This window comes from Anopheles bellator, chromosome 2 (genome assembly GCF_943735745.2).
Source record: "Anopheles bellator chromosome 2, idAnoBellAS_SP24_06.2, whole genome shotgun sequence".
NCBI classification, from domain to species: domain Eukaryota; kingdom Metazoa; phylum Arthropoda; class Insecta; order Diptera; family Culicidae; genus Anopheles; species Anopheles bellator.
In genome coordinates, this window is record NC_071286.1 from 32,722,390 (window position 1) to 32,735,770 (window position 13,381).

The 13,381-nt window shown below is 51.2% G+C and overlaps 1 protein-coding gene across 6 annotated transcripts in view; it reads left to right on the top strand.

Annotated features, from left to right (window-relative positions):
* The window catches only part of LOC131212735 (sodium/potassium-transporting ATPase subunit alpha), a 56,991-nt gene that overhangs the window by 15,483 nt on the left and 28,127 nt on the right, over positions 1-13,381 (top strand). The window contains exon 1 of one of the 6 annotated variants that reach the window (XM_058206720.1): positions 12,721-12,963. The exons of the other annotated variants lie outside the window; for them this stretch is intronic. The gene's annotated coding sequence lies outside the window, so the exon portion shown is untranslated. Of the gene's footprint in view, positions 1-12,720; positions 12,964-13,381 lie in introns of those variants that run through there. 6 annotated transcript variants of the gene reach the window in all.

Consider the following 13,381-nt stretch of genomic DNA (forward strand, 5'->3'; position numbering starts at 1 on the left):
GAGAGAGAGAGAGAGAGAGAGAGAGAGAGAGAGAGAGAGAGAGAGAGGCAGTGCGAAAGAGAAGCAAAAAAGCCGTTTTTCCCACTGGAACCACAAACGGCAATCTTACACGCCTCATAAAATCGATAAATTGAAGGTAATGCTGGCCGCCTGGCTGCTCGTGAGAGCGCCGCCTGTTGTTGGTGCAGCGTTTTTTTATATTTCTCGAACATTACCGTTGGTGAATTGGGTGTGGTAGAGGAGCCCAAATGGTCCAGCCATGCTACTACATGGGCGCACTGATGACCTCTTACTCCGTGGGGATTTGACACAATGTGCAGTCTCCTCGGCTGGTGTAGTTGACGTCAGCAACTCACTGTGACAAACAATTAACAGTTATTTATTACTAACTGTCAGCCAAACCCGATAGAGGGCCAAAGCTTCACTGGCGGTTGCGCTGTCCTCTGTTTGCATTGCGCGTCTCCATATTTCTCAAGGAGATCTTCGTGCCGGATAGTTTGGAGTCGATCGAACGCCATGCCGACTGAGACACACATAGATACTTACGCGACGCTAAAAATACGCCAGTCAGGCACATCAACGCTCGCGCACATCAATCCAACTCGACAGCGCCCGTGTTTGGAAAGCATAGACTTCACCCCAGTTGCTGTGCCAACCATGTGGAAGGTCAGGGTGAAGAAAACTCAGTTTTCAGGTGTCGATCGTTGGATCACACGTGTCCCGTTCGATCAGATCTCCGTTCAAGGCTGCCATTTTATCAATATAGAGTCCTCGTCAAGTGCAAGGCAAGGATCAGGCTCATGCAGCTGTCAGCGGGAGGTGCGCGTATGGAAGCGTCCTCAATCGCTCTCTTCGATTGAAAAGTGTGAAAAACAGCCCCATCACCATCCTCAGATCCGAACGCTGCGTGCTGCGCGCCCTGTGGGGACGGTTAAACTCATTTTGGTGTACCCACCCGGATCTATTTATAATTCCACCATTTTAGATCAAAAATAAAATTTATCCTTCGCGCGCGCTGGCCGCGCCGAACGTACGAACTATTGATGGAGGCAGCGCAGACCAAGCTGGTGTGTGTCCTGGTGGTTTGAGGTGCCACTGTCTAGCGACCTCCTCACCGGTTGCAGGTCATGCTGTGCGACGGACGTCTTCCAGACATCGAGAGACCACCCGTGGCTCTGGGTAGGGAGGGGGTCCTTCCTTGGCGATGTTACTCCCGCGCGCACTGCTCAGAAGATTTTGACCATCCACAGCTGTTGTCCGGTCCGGTACCACCGCCGACCCGAAGCTAGTACCTTAGATTTTTAACACATGCACACCAGTGAGAGCGTGGAGTTCGTGCGCTTTATGAGCCGCTCAGTAACGGATGTCCTTGGTGTGTGGGGAGTAGAGCACTTGGCTGGCCGACCTACACCGGCGGCCGGGCAGTTTGGTTTCCGTGACGTACGGGCGCTTTTCAACGCCGGCGAGCAGATCGTACCATTACACCGGTCTGTGTGCCTGGCTATTGACGTAGGTCCGTTCGTTTGCGTTTGCGCTCTAGATATGCGCAGGCCACCCAATCGATGACGGTATCAGCGGCGGTACCCCGCACCAGTCATGTGGCAAAGTCATGTCGCGCTAGAATGGGTTCAGGTTTTTGAGGTGTTGCTGGTTGAGCCGGTTATTTTTAAAATCCCATCACATTTAGCAGCGCTAGCAGTAGTGTGTCATGGGCGGTAATGGCGCATCCTCAAACTCGGACCGGAATTTGTGGGGGTTAATCCTCTCGGCGGACGGACGGACACCGAATGGCAGGGTAGAAAAAGTCATCGGAATGACGTTGTTGGCTTCATTTTTAGTGTTGTGACGACTGTTAAGACGAACGCGCAAACCCTCGGCACGCTCTCGTGCAGATCCGTGTCGTCAGCATCGCAACAACGCCACCGCACGATCATAGTTGGACGCACGAATTGACGTCACTTTTGCACGTTGAACACGGTGAGTGTGCAGTGCTGTGCGCATCATCAAGGGCGAGTTGATCCTGACTATGCGTCGGGATCTGCATTGAAGGGCAATAGTAAGTGAACCGGCACAACAAGCCTTTGAATGATTTTTTTCCAAAACAGTTCCCAGAAAGCTATTCGGACTTTGGGGTGATTCATGCGGGCTTCAAATAAATGGCATCTCTCACCAAATGTCACAATTTTTTATGTCTTCAGCATAAAAATATTGGCAGCATTGCTCAATCGGGATGCATGTAAGACGCAAACAGAGCTTGCAGAAATGTTAGGAGTTGACCACACAACAGTTTCCCGTCGCCTGAGTGCCGTGGCAATGATTGTCTTATGGGTGCCACGTGAATTGAAAAAAGAAACATTTAAAGAAGGAAAACCATTTGCGAATTATTGATTGCACGACAGAAAAGAAATGGTTTTTTGCCTCGAATCATAACTAGTGATGAAAAGGGGAGATATTACAAGAATCCTAAATACAAAAAGCCCCGTGGGTACAGCCTCGTGAACCAGGTCTATCGCAACCAAAGCGAAATATTCCCTGCGCAAAAGGCACGCTGTGCATATGATGGGATATGAAAGATGTGGTATACTATGAGCTTTTAAAACCCAATACAATTATTGATAGAGAACGCTATCGATAGTAGTTAATGCATTTGCAGCAAGCTTTGGTCATAAAACGACGAGAATGCGGTAAAAGCCATTACAAACTGATTTTTCAACATGACGCTCGACGAATAATGGATCTCTGATTAGATCGCTTCTAAAGATGATAAGTTCTGTCGACACTGAATCCGGGAATTGCCTGAAAGATGGAAGAAAGTACTAGCTAACTACGGAGAATACCTTCATTAAAAGTAGTCACATGTTTTGTTGCCCACGAGGAGGTCCCGAGCTCCCATATTGCCCAAATAAATCCTTACGGCATTGTTTGAACCACAAATTATCCTTTTTGGCACGAGTTATCTCTACAGCGCTTCTCCACTTACATTTCTCGCTCCGTTCACTGCCCGCTGGGAACGGCTGCACTATCGGTGTGCCCTCGAGATATACGGCTCATAAACATAAACAAGCGCTCCGTTAGTGTCGGATGTTTCGGTCGGGTTTGTCCGGATAAAACCGGGTTCCGGAACCGCCGACCGCCGCGACCATCAGCTGTGCGAGCTCCGGAGTGCCCCGGCCGGGTTGGTGTGCGTGATGATGCGTTCGCGCAACCGGTTAAGTCGGTTGCGGCGTGCGCGCGGTGGGGTTCTCCACGGTCTCCTGCGTGCGGCGTGGGCTGTCATCGCTCGCGCTCTGGCGGCCGCGACCTGTCAGCAGAGAGGGGAGCCGCAGCCGGTGGGGGGGCTTGCAAAAGGATTCTGGTTCAAACTAGTTGTTCGATCGGTTTGTTTGTTGATGGTTTTTGTTTCGTCTGGTGGCCCGCTAGACACGAGCTTGGATGCGCGCGCTAGAAACGTGCACGCCAAGCGTCACACGCCGGCTTGGTGGATTATCGGACTTGGCGAGAGAAAGAGAGATAGAAAGAGATATGCTCGGCTCGTCTCGTCTCGGTGTGGCCGTGTTTTCACCAACACACTGTCACAGCCTGTCCTTACCGTGTCCGGGGCTCCACCGAAGCTCTCTCGTGAATGATTATCACGAAACGCCAAACAACACGCCGAGCAGGACCACCGCGTGCGCCATCTCGTCGAAGTCGTCGTGTCCTATATTTTTTTTGGGTGTATGATTTGGGGAGAACATGGCGCCGTCGCCAGTTGTAACAGATTTGCGCTAAAGCGCCGCCAAAACAGTGCCTCTCCTATTCTCAGCCACGTGCACACAAATCGCTCGGCACAAACAAAGCGCTTGATTGTTGATCGCTTTTCGATGTGTAGTTTCTTTTTTGGGGCCGGCGGTTGCGTAATTTTATGGCCCGGCACCCCGAACCCCCTCGGCGGCGGGGTTTATGACCGGATGATGACGATGACCGACCGTGTCGTCGTCCTTCCGCGAGAGGCGAATCGGCTACAATCGTTTGAAGCCGTCTGTTGTTGTTTTTTTTTCTGTGAGAGTGTCTGGCAGTCGTACGGTGTATGTATCTGTGTGTGCAGTAGGGATAAACCCAACGGCGCACCGTGAGCTGCACTTTCAACCCGATGCTGATGCGCGCGATCGGCGCACTGCGTGACCGGCGTGGCATTCAGAAGAAGTTTTATCCGCTTCAAACCGACGAGCGACATGCACATTGCTGCTGACCGGTTTTTTTGTTTTTCGGTTTCGGTGGGTCTCGCCCCTCTTCGATTACTCTGTGCCGTCGTCCGTCCGTTTGATCCCAATTTCGTGGCAGTGGTTGAAAAATATCAACCCGACAAGACCGCCGGAGCCCTGCGTCTAGGGCAGCAGCAAGGTTGAATTTGTGATTTTCTTCGATTATCGTCATGGAGCCTTCATCTGGCCCCGGGGCAGCACCGCCATCAGATGTAACTACAGGGTGAGCCAAGAAAGTTTCTTTTTTTATTTGGTTGTAAAAAATGGCGTAAAATTTTTCGATGCTTGAACTTTTATTTGAAAAGTTGATTCATCAAATGTATGTATAAAATACAATTTTGGTTGCAGAAAATTGGGAAATCCTATTTCCAAAGTGGTAGTTCTTCAACCCAAACAGTACGATATTTGAAAAGCTCATTTCCACTTCGGTGGTCAGGGTAATAAGCAGAATTGTCGGTTTTGGTTTTTGAATAACCCAAACGTTGTACGTACAAGAGAAGCCAATGCAGCCACAACGAGTAACGGATTTTGGCTGATTTGGCTCACAAAACAGCAACTACTAGGTTCGATACGGGCGCAGCTACGAGTCTAATTTGGTTCCGGCCGACTTCCATCGGTTTTCAAACTCAAAAAAAAAAAAACATGCGTGGCGTTTTCCATCAAATGATGACGTCATAACAGCTGTAAAAAGATCCAGTGACACGCCGATATTAAATGACTTGTAAAACAAAATTTAGTGACCGATTGAAATGAAACTTCACATAAGTTCATTTGAAGAGTGTACCAATATAACAAAAAAAAGGCTCATAGCTTGCATAGCTATGGTATCGAACGTCAAAACTTAGTATACAACCTAGTATTGAGGACCTCAAGACCTAAATTGTAATTTCTATTACCGAGATAGGACCAGATAAAATCGAAAATGTACTCAAAAATAGGTCGATCGCATCGGCTACTAATAAGCCAGCTGCGATTATTTTTTATAAAAAAATGGATTGACCAACCTTTCCAATAAATATTCAAGCAATATTAAAATATTAAGCCGTTTTTATAACCAAATGGAAACAACTAATCTTTCGGGGGGCTCACCCTGTAGTTCCAGTTTGTTTTCCGGCTGTCATTACTACTTGACCTGTTCGCGCGTTTGCTTCGTGTGGTCTCGAGTTTTCTGATGGGCCACGATACGCTCCATTTGTCATGAAATAATTTGACGGCAATCTTCCGTCCAACAACCACCACCATCGCCGGGTGCCAATTGTTTCTGTTTCTGGGTCCCTGACGCAGACCGACTAGGCGGCTCCATCGGCTCCGGGAATTCCAAACGCGACCGCGCTTTGGGTGTCAACCCAAAGGTCGGTCCCTCTACCTACAGCAATCATACCGAAATTAGAAGGTCCGTGTCACCTTCGCCTGGGTGGTAGCGTGTTTCATTATCGTACGAACGCCGGGGCCCTCGATGTCGTCTTTCAAGAGCTGCTATTAGCGGTGGGTTGATTAGCAGAAGAGAGCCGTTTGACAGAGTGGTGCGATGTTGCAAATTATCGCCACAAATAGTTCAACTAACAATTTCGCGGCGTGGCTTGTGTGTTAGCTTAATTTTCCTTCGCTTCCCGGTTAAGCGGGTTACCCGGGGATTGCCAGATATACCCGCAGCAGAGTCCAAGACACGCACGAATGATCCCTTCATCCTAACTCTCAGGCTGCTATCTGGCTAGCTCTCGCGAACGCCTTGGGCGAGGTGGGCGAGAGATACTTGCTAAATTGCTCGGAATCCACCGCTAAATTGTCTTAAATGATCGTCCTGGATGATCTGATCTGAGCCCCGGGCGTCGAGGGCGAGCAAGCGGTGTGGGGTTTTTGTGTTTCATCGACATCGTGTCTCGATGTGTGCACGGAGTTCCACAAGTGTACGGGGGCCGCCACCGGATATGGTCAATTGTGCTGTGTGCCGCGCGCACGTTTGCGTACCGTGCGGCAGGGTCAGTACGTTCGGAATCTTTCCTGCCTGACTCGCTGCTAAACTCGCTGTAACAAGATGCTAACGCGCTACGACAGATAAGATCCATCGTTTGCGGATCAGCCGACTGAAACTCGGCCCGCCCACAACCCAGAGACTCGCATTCTAGCGCCACTGCGGGAGGGATGGTCTTGCTTAATCTTAGTGTAACGTTTGCGTAAGACCATCGACAGACTTATGCTAATTTTCGCCAGTAGCAGCTCGTGTAGTGCAACACACGCACACGTACAGAGGGTGTGTATCTGTTTGCATGTGATCGCCAGTCCGCGACCTTGCTATTCCGATGAAGTTTGATCGATAGGGGACCGGACACGATCGGTACATGGGGCGTGGGGCTTATGATGTAGAACCAACAAGAACCAACTCTCGGTAGCTCGGTCCTCGGTATCTCAGATCGGAAGATTATCGGTGTTGTCTATGGAAAAAAACATACTAGAACTGAAATAGATAATGAAAGCTAATTAGCGATTAGCAGCACATGCCGGTTATAGACGGGGGGTGGGCAGGGAACTGGGAGGAGGACACCGAGCCCTATGTTGGGCTGACTTTTGTAGGCCGAACGCGATGGCGTCGAGGGGGAGATCATTTATCACACTTCCGCGAGTCGTGAGTATGTTTCCTTCGCTGGGCGGACCTCTAGGGAGTTACGTCACCAAGATACCGGGGGTTGCCGCCGGGCAGCGGCCGAAGGAAGGAAACACGCGACGACGCACGATGAGGCATGACCGTGAAGCTTCGTTAGCATTAATTGAAAGCAGGCGAACGGAGAGACACACACACGGTTCCATGATGACGGTTCGTTGACGGTTTTGCCGCTGCGTATGATCCTCGCCTCGCTGATGATAGCCGATGATATCCTGATTACCTGGAACTGGGCCGCGGACCGTGGACATGAGATGAAAAATCTAGCCACCGTTGTGCGGACTTGTGGTGGGATAGCTGTAGCCCTGACCTAAGCTCTCCTACGTAATCCCGTCGACGTAGACGTTAGCCCCAGAGGCACATTTGTCATTTGTTGGGCCCCCATTTTGCCGTATTCTGCCCCAGTTACGGGCTACGGACAAGTTGTGGGCAGAATAGTCTGCATCTCTCGTGGTCCGGACCCCGAATGTGATGACACCAACTTGCGGGGGATACCCTTACACACGGAACGGCTGCATGTTCATTTCCTACGTCATTTCCTTCGCCCAGTTATGCCGCAGGCGCTGCATTGTGATGGAATAATAATTGGCCCCCAACCGGAGGTGGCGGCCGGTATCCCGGGAAAGGTAGTGAAGCAAAGAAGGTCTCCGGGTGGGGAAGACGTGTGTCACACCACCAGCAACCAGTCGGGCGAGGGACCGACCGACTAGATAAGATATGGAACCGCGGGAATCGGGGGCCATTCGCCGGTGTCGGCAGTTTTCGTTATTCATTTGTCGATTTTGCTTGCAGAGTTCGCCCGCAGTTCACACTATCTGGCACGACTCTGGACGCGGTTTAGCCGCACGGGGGCCAATAGATAGCGCAGTACCTGACGTTCGTTGTCGGATATAGGCTCTAATCTACTGCAGCAAAAAACAAATCCTCGCTCAGCTTTATTGCTGCGGTCTGGGTGCGAACGGTTGTGGTTGTGGAACGCTCTTGTAACCTTCAGGATTTTTACGCTCGGTAATGAAAGTTGCCAGGTATTGCTCGTTTCCGCACAATATCTACGAGCCTAGTCACCGGCAGTGCCCCAGACACGTGGCCCTAGCAGAGCTAGCCGTGGTTTTTGGCGAACTAGCGAATAGTAATCAAAGGTCCAGGAACAACCAGGTCGAGGAGAGATAAGTTGGGGACACGGCCACTTTCTACTCAGCGTCTCCGTGTGCGTGCACACACTGCGTGCCATCTTCGTTGGAGAATTGAATAATGGTCGCTCCTGATTCTTCTCAATATATGCATATGTATATTACATGACACGACGGCGGTCTGCTCGTCGCCTCGCTTGATTGTGATTTGCTTAAAGTGGGGAATGCATCCCTCTCCCCAGGTCTTCATTCCGCTCTAGGTCGTCCCTCTCCGGCTCTGGGACCTCATCCAAGTCAGGGCATCGCTTCTCAATATTATGCCGTACGAAGACCCGTCGGCCTACGTCGTCGCTGAATAGAAATGACATTGGACGTGTTTGATTCAGGTCCAGCAGCAGGAGTAAGAGTGTGCTGCCATCAGAACACCAGAACACTACGACTCCCGCGGGCTGGCCAATCAGAAGAGAGACGATCACCATAATTGGAGGCGGTCCACCACTGGATACTGATTTTCTCCTGCACACACTGCTGGAGTGCCTCTCAATGGTCTACTGGCTCTGCTGCTGGTGGTCGCCACAATAATCGCACTGGCCGCAGAATCGGCACCTCGCTGTACCTCGCACAACACCGCGGTGTACCGCGCCGTATTGTCGACATCTTGTGAAATTCAATATTTATGTCTTCCTTGTTATCTGGTCTAATTTGCCGAAGCTGACGAGTGTCGCTAGTGGGCACCGCTCCAATGAAGCTCCCGAAACCCATGCCTCAAGTCACTCGCAGTTACCCTAGCCAGCTGTTGGTAGCAGCTAGGTTCGGACAAAGGATTCGTGCCGGAATTTAAAATGCCGCTTGTTGCTGTAAATTTTTATCACTGCACGTCGTGTCGCGGTTCGGTCAGCGGTTCTGGACCACGCTGACGTCACCGAGAGTCCCGCGCGCACGCGGGCATAAGTACTTCATTGTTCGAGCTTTTCAGTCTCCTCCCGAGCTGTAAAGTTGTTGTGCGCCGTGTTAAGTGGCTGCACATGACACCACCACCGCAGTTGGTGGTGTGAACGGGAATGACACGGGTATTGTGGAGTAGCAACCAATTGCGGAACTAACTGTTTCGCAGTATTACTACATAACCTTGATTGAGTTTGGCACTTGACATCCAACCGGCGTGGCGTTTTTTGCGCTGTCCAGCAACAACGTGCCCGTGTCTTATCTCGCTGAGCTCCACTGCCGGGCGGGGACAGGGCCGAAAGGTAGGTGTCGGTAAGTGACCGGTCCCGCCCCGGGGGTTCCTGGGGATGTTTTTTTTTATTCACCCGTTTCCCGGTTCGCATGTTCGCGTCTGTCACAGTCGGCTGTATGATCGATTGTTGTGCCTGTGGTGCCCTGTTAATCATTTCGTCCCAACAGCAACAGCGCAGTCGGATGTGATAATAGACAGTAGCGACACATTTTCTGCTAGCGCCTCTCGATGATCCGGTAACCAACGTTCTAAACCATCGGTTATCACACGGGCGTGCGAGGGAACGATCACGAGTGCTGGAATATAGATTCTAGCGGCTGGTTTCCGTAGAGTACGTGGTTTGTTTAAAAAAGTGTCGCTAATTTTGAATTTTCGCGGCTCGGCCATTTCGAATGTTCAGTCCATTTTTGACGTCTATTTTGCTTGCACGTGTTTTGGCTCATCTTCGATTTTCGTCTATTCCTAAGATTGGATGGCAAAAAATTTGTATCAAATTTGGTGTGAAAAACGAAATCAAGCAGCGTTTATCGGTGGTTCAGGTTGTTTTCTTCGATTGGACCGGCGTTCAATAACGATTGGAGAGTAAAACGTTCAATAACGAATATTACCTACGAATTATGGTTAATTTGCGTGAAGTGCCCGGTTTTTTGAAAAAAAACAGAAATGGGCTTTTGCGCGCCTGTTGGCCAAAACAACAAATTTACGAGGCTGCAGCCACCGTATTCCGCAGATCTGTGGCCCCCTGCAACTTTTTCTTCTTCCGGAAACTGAAGGGGGCCATGAGAGGACGACGTTGCGATTGAGGAGATAAAGACGGTATCGAAGGAGGAGCTGAAATAGGTCACAGAAAATGATTGTTTGAAGTGCTTCGAGGGTTGGCAAGAAACGTTGATACAAGCGTATAATATCTGATAGGGATTACTTTGAAGGGGACAAACAAGAAATTCATGAATAAATAAATAATAATGGGAAAAAACACAAAATTACCGATACTTTTTGAACCCAACGCCGTAGTTCCTTCGGATGCCAGCTTGATTTGATGTGGTTCGTTTTTTGCTTTGGCTTCCGTGTCTGCGAAGCTTCCTCCACGGTGGGTCTTCATGGGTGGAAGTACGAAGTCGGTCGTAGCAGAAGCCACCCTGGGTACAACCACGACGGTGATAATAGACGGTCTACAAAACCCGGTGTGCTAATTGTGCAGTTTACCGACTGCCAATTCGACCATCAAACGCTCAAAGTTGTGAAAATTACGATCGACATGTCAATTGTGAGGGCAGGGCGCACGGACCACGGGCTAGAATCTCGACGAAGGCGACAGCGCAGAGCGCAGCGCAGCCAGCCAGACAAATACTAGATAGAGTGCCCTCTTCGTTCAGGCTGTGGTTTTGAAATAATGATTCCCCACGAATCGCGGACAAAATGTACACATCCAGTTTTGCAAACCACACAGTAGTGTGCCCTCTTTTCTTGTGTGCGTTGTAACGTGAGCCAAGGGAAAAATCAATACTCATCACTCTCTGGCCACACAGGCGCGGGCCGCCGAGCTCGGACAATTTTGATTCCACCCGCGAAAGGATATTCGTCATCGAAGCCGCCGAGTTGGAGGCCGCCCTGGTTCGCGGCTCTCGATCCTTGGCATATGCGTTTCTTCTCGGGTCACAATTTATTTTCCCCCGACATGTTCCGGCTTCTTGTTGGCGGCCGCCCTCCGACCGGTTCCTCCACCGTCGGATGCTCGAAGAAGCCGCGTCCCTGTATATAAACTGACAAATTATTCTCTTGCACGATTACGATCCACTTTTCCTTCGTCGTCCTGCCTGCCGCGAAGACCCTCTCTTCCTTACTTCCGGCGCGTACGGAAGTTGGGCCCGGGGGCGGAAATCTAATAAAACTTCTTCCAATCGAGTTCTTCAACACTCGGGAGAGGCAGCAGTGCCCAGGCATTCGTTCCCCGTTTTTTTTTTTGCCCATTCTTCCTTTACAACGGAATTGTGGAACGGCGGAATCCTTCGTGTGAGACTCGAGAACCGACCAGCGTGCTGTCAGCATATTCAACTCAGCTGATGTAACGGCGGCGACGGCACGAGCTCCACGCGGAAGGGCGAAATCCAATTTTTAATCCTCCCCAACTCATGACATTTGATATTATGGGCTAAAAAAAGGTACACCCGAATGGATCAATAATGTGGTACGAGGGGGGTCTACAGGGGGGCAGACCAAGGTAGCAGTAACACTCCTGTGCTCTTTTTACACGCCGCTTTATGTCTCTCTCTCTCTTCCGTTTTCTCTCTCTGCCGCGTGTTCCATCAGCAGATTAAGGGCAAGATATTTTGGTCGAAGGTTTCCGTGATTGCCTTTTTAACGGGGGTCTGCCGGTTCCGGGAGCCGCGAGCTCCCGACACCTCGTCGGGGGCGGTTTTGCACTAGCCTGTCTGGGAGGGGGTATTGGGAATGGATTCCTCGTGTAATGTAGCCGCGCTGAGGTTTGTGGTATCGAACCAGAACAAGACACAGCTCTCTTCTGCATATTTCTGTGCTCCAGGAAGGCTCCAGACCAGCGGCGGGGACGAGCCGTTTGTGTCTCTGGTCCAGTAGGCTCCAGGACTAGGTATTGTGCAATCAACTGGAGGGCTTTTTGTATCGAGACCTAGCTCTCACAGCGGAACCAGAGGCTATCAGCACTCGTTCCGAGAGGTTTTGTTTGCTGTTCAGGATTATGCAACTCCTTCTTGATCTCGCAATTTCGAAATGGAGCCTCGGGACGCGCGTAACGTCCGTCGTGGTGCCCACACACACATACACACCCACCCGCTCCTGGAGAACTTTTCCTGGCGCTTTCTCCCCGGAGAGGTGCACACCACGACTGGGGAGAAGTAAAGGTCAGTATGTGTGGGAGCCCTTTTTCCATGCGAGACCAGAGCAGAGTGTAGTCAGGCGGTGGAAACACGGCAGGCAACAACAAAAAAAAGGACACTCACACCAACAGCCTAGTGTATGTGAGTCTCTATTGCAATGCTGCGCGGACATGACTCGGGTACCCCGAAGTGTCTGTCATAAAAAAAAACGTTTGCAATTGGAAAAAAATGGAAGCAATAGAAACCTGACGAGTCAAGCGAAGCACGATCAGAGAGAGAGAGCGAGAGCGAGAGAGCGAGCGAGCGGGTCTGTGCGAGAGTCGAGTGCGAGCGTGTCACACACAATTTTGTGACGCAGTATGACGTCATACAGCAGGCGCACTCGTCTCGGATCCAGAAAGCTTTCGCCGCTGGCGAGAGCGAACGAAGCGAAAGGATTGTTGCCTCGCGCCTACGCTCTCGCTCTCCCGCTCCGTCTGCGTTTCTCGCTCTCGCTCGCTCTCTCGCTCGCGGCTCGCGGGCCGCGACTCGCGGCTCAGGCGCTTAAACCAAAGCCACCGCACTGGCCAACGCTCAGTTGAGCGCCGTGCCTGATCGAAGAAGGTCGCGTTTTTCTGGTGTTCTCTCGGTCCGACCAAACCCCCCCCAGGAGGCAGGACTGGTCCCCACCGCCGCCAAACACCCACAGTGCTGCTGTGCTGTGCCGTGCCTGCGTGCCTGTGTGCGTGCCTGTGTGTGTTCAGTGGTCCGGTGTGTGGTTTCCCAACAACAACGCGCCTTGGCCTCCGTTTCGTTTCGCGTGGAAACAAGAGTCGTCCTTCCGTTCGGTTACAATCAATAGGTGTGTAGAGCTACTGCTGCTGCTGCTGCTGCTGCCGCCACATTCCACAGCCATCTTCGCTGCTCCATCCATTAGCCATCTCTGGGTGTGCGATTATCCTTGGTGTGCGCGCGCGGTGTGGAATCGCGGTGTCCCTCGGAGAGAGGAAGAAGGTCTTTTTGGGAAGGGCTAGAGGTCATTTTTGACGGGCCGGGATACTGATTCGTGTAAGGGAAGGGTTTCCTTTCCGAACGCCGTGCTGACAGTGTGACAGTGGTGTGGTGTCCGCGCACACATTGATGAAGCTGTGGGCCAATAGTAGTGTGTACTTGTGTGCGTCACAAGGACATCTGATCATTCTCTTCTACTCACTGTGTGTGCGCGTGTGTATGTGACGGCTTGAATCTGTGCGAACTCCCCATTCCGCCCCCCCCACCCC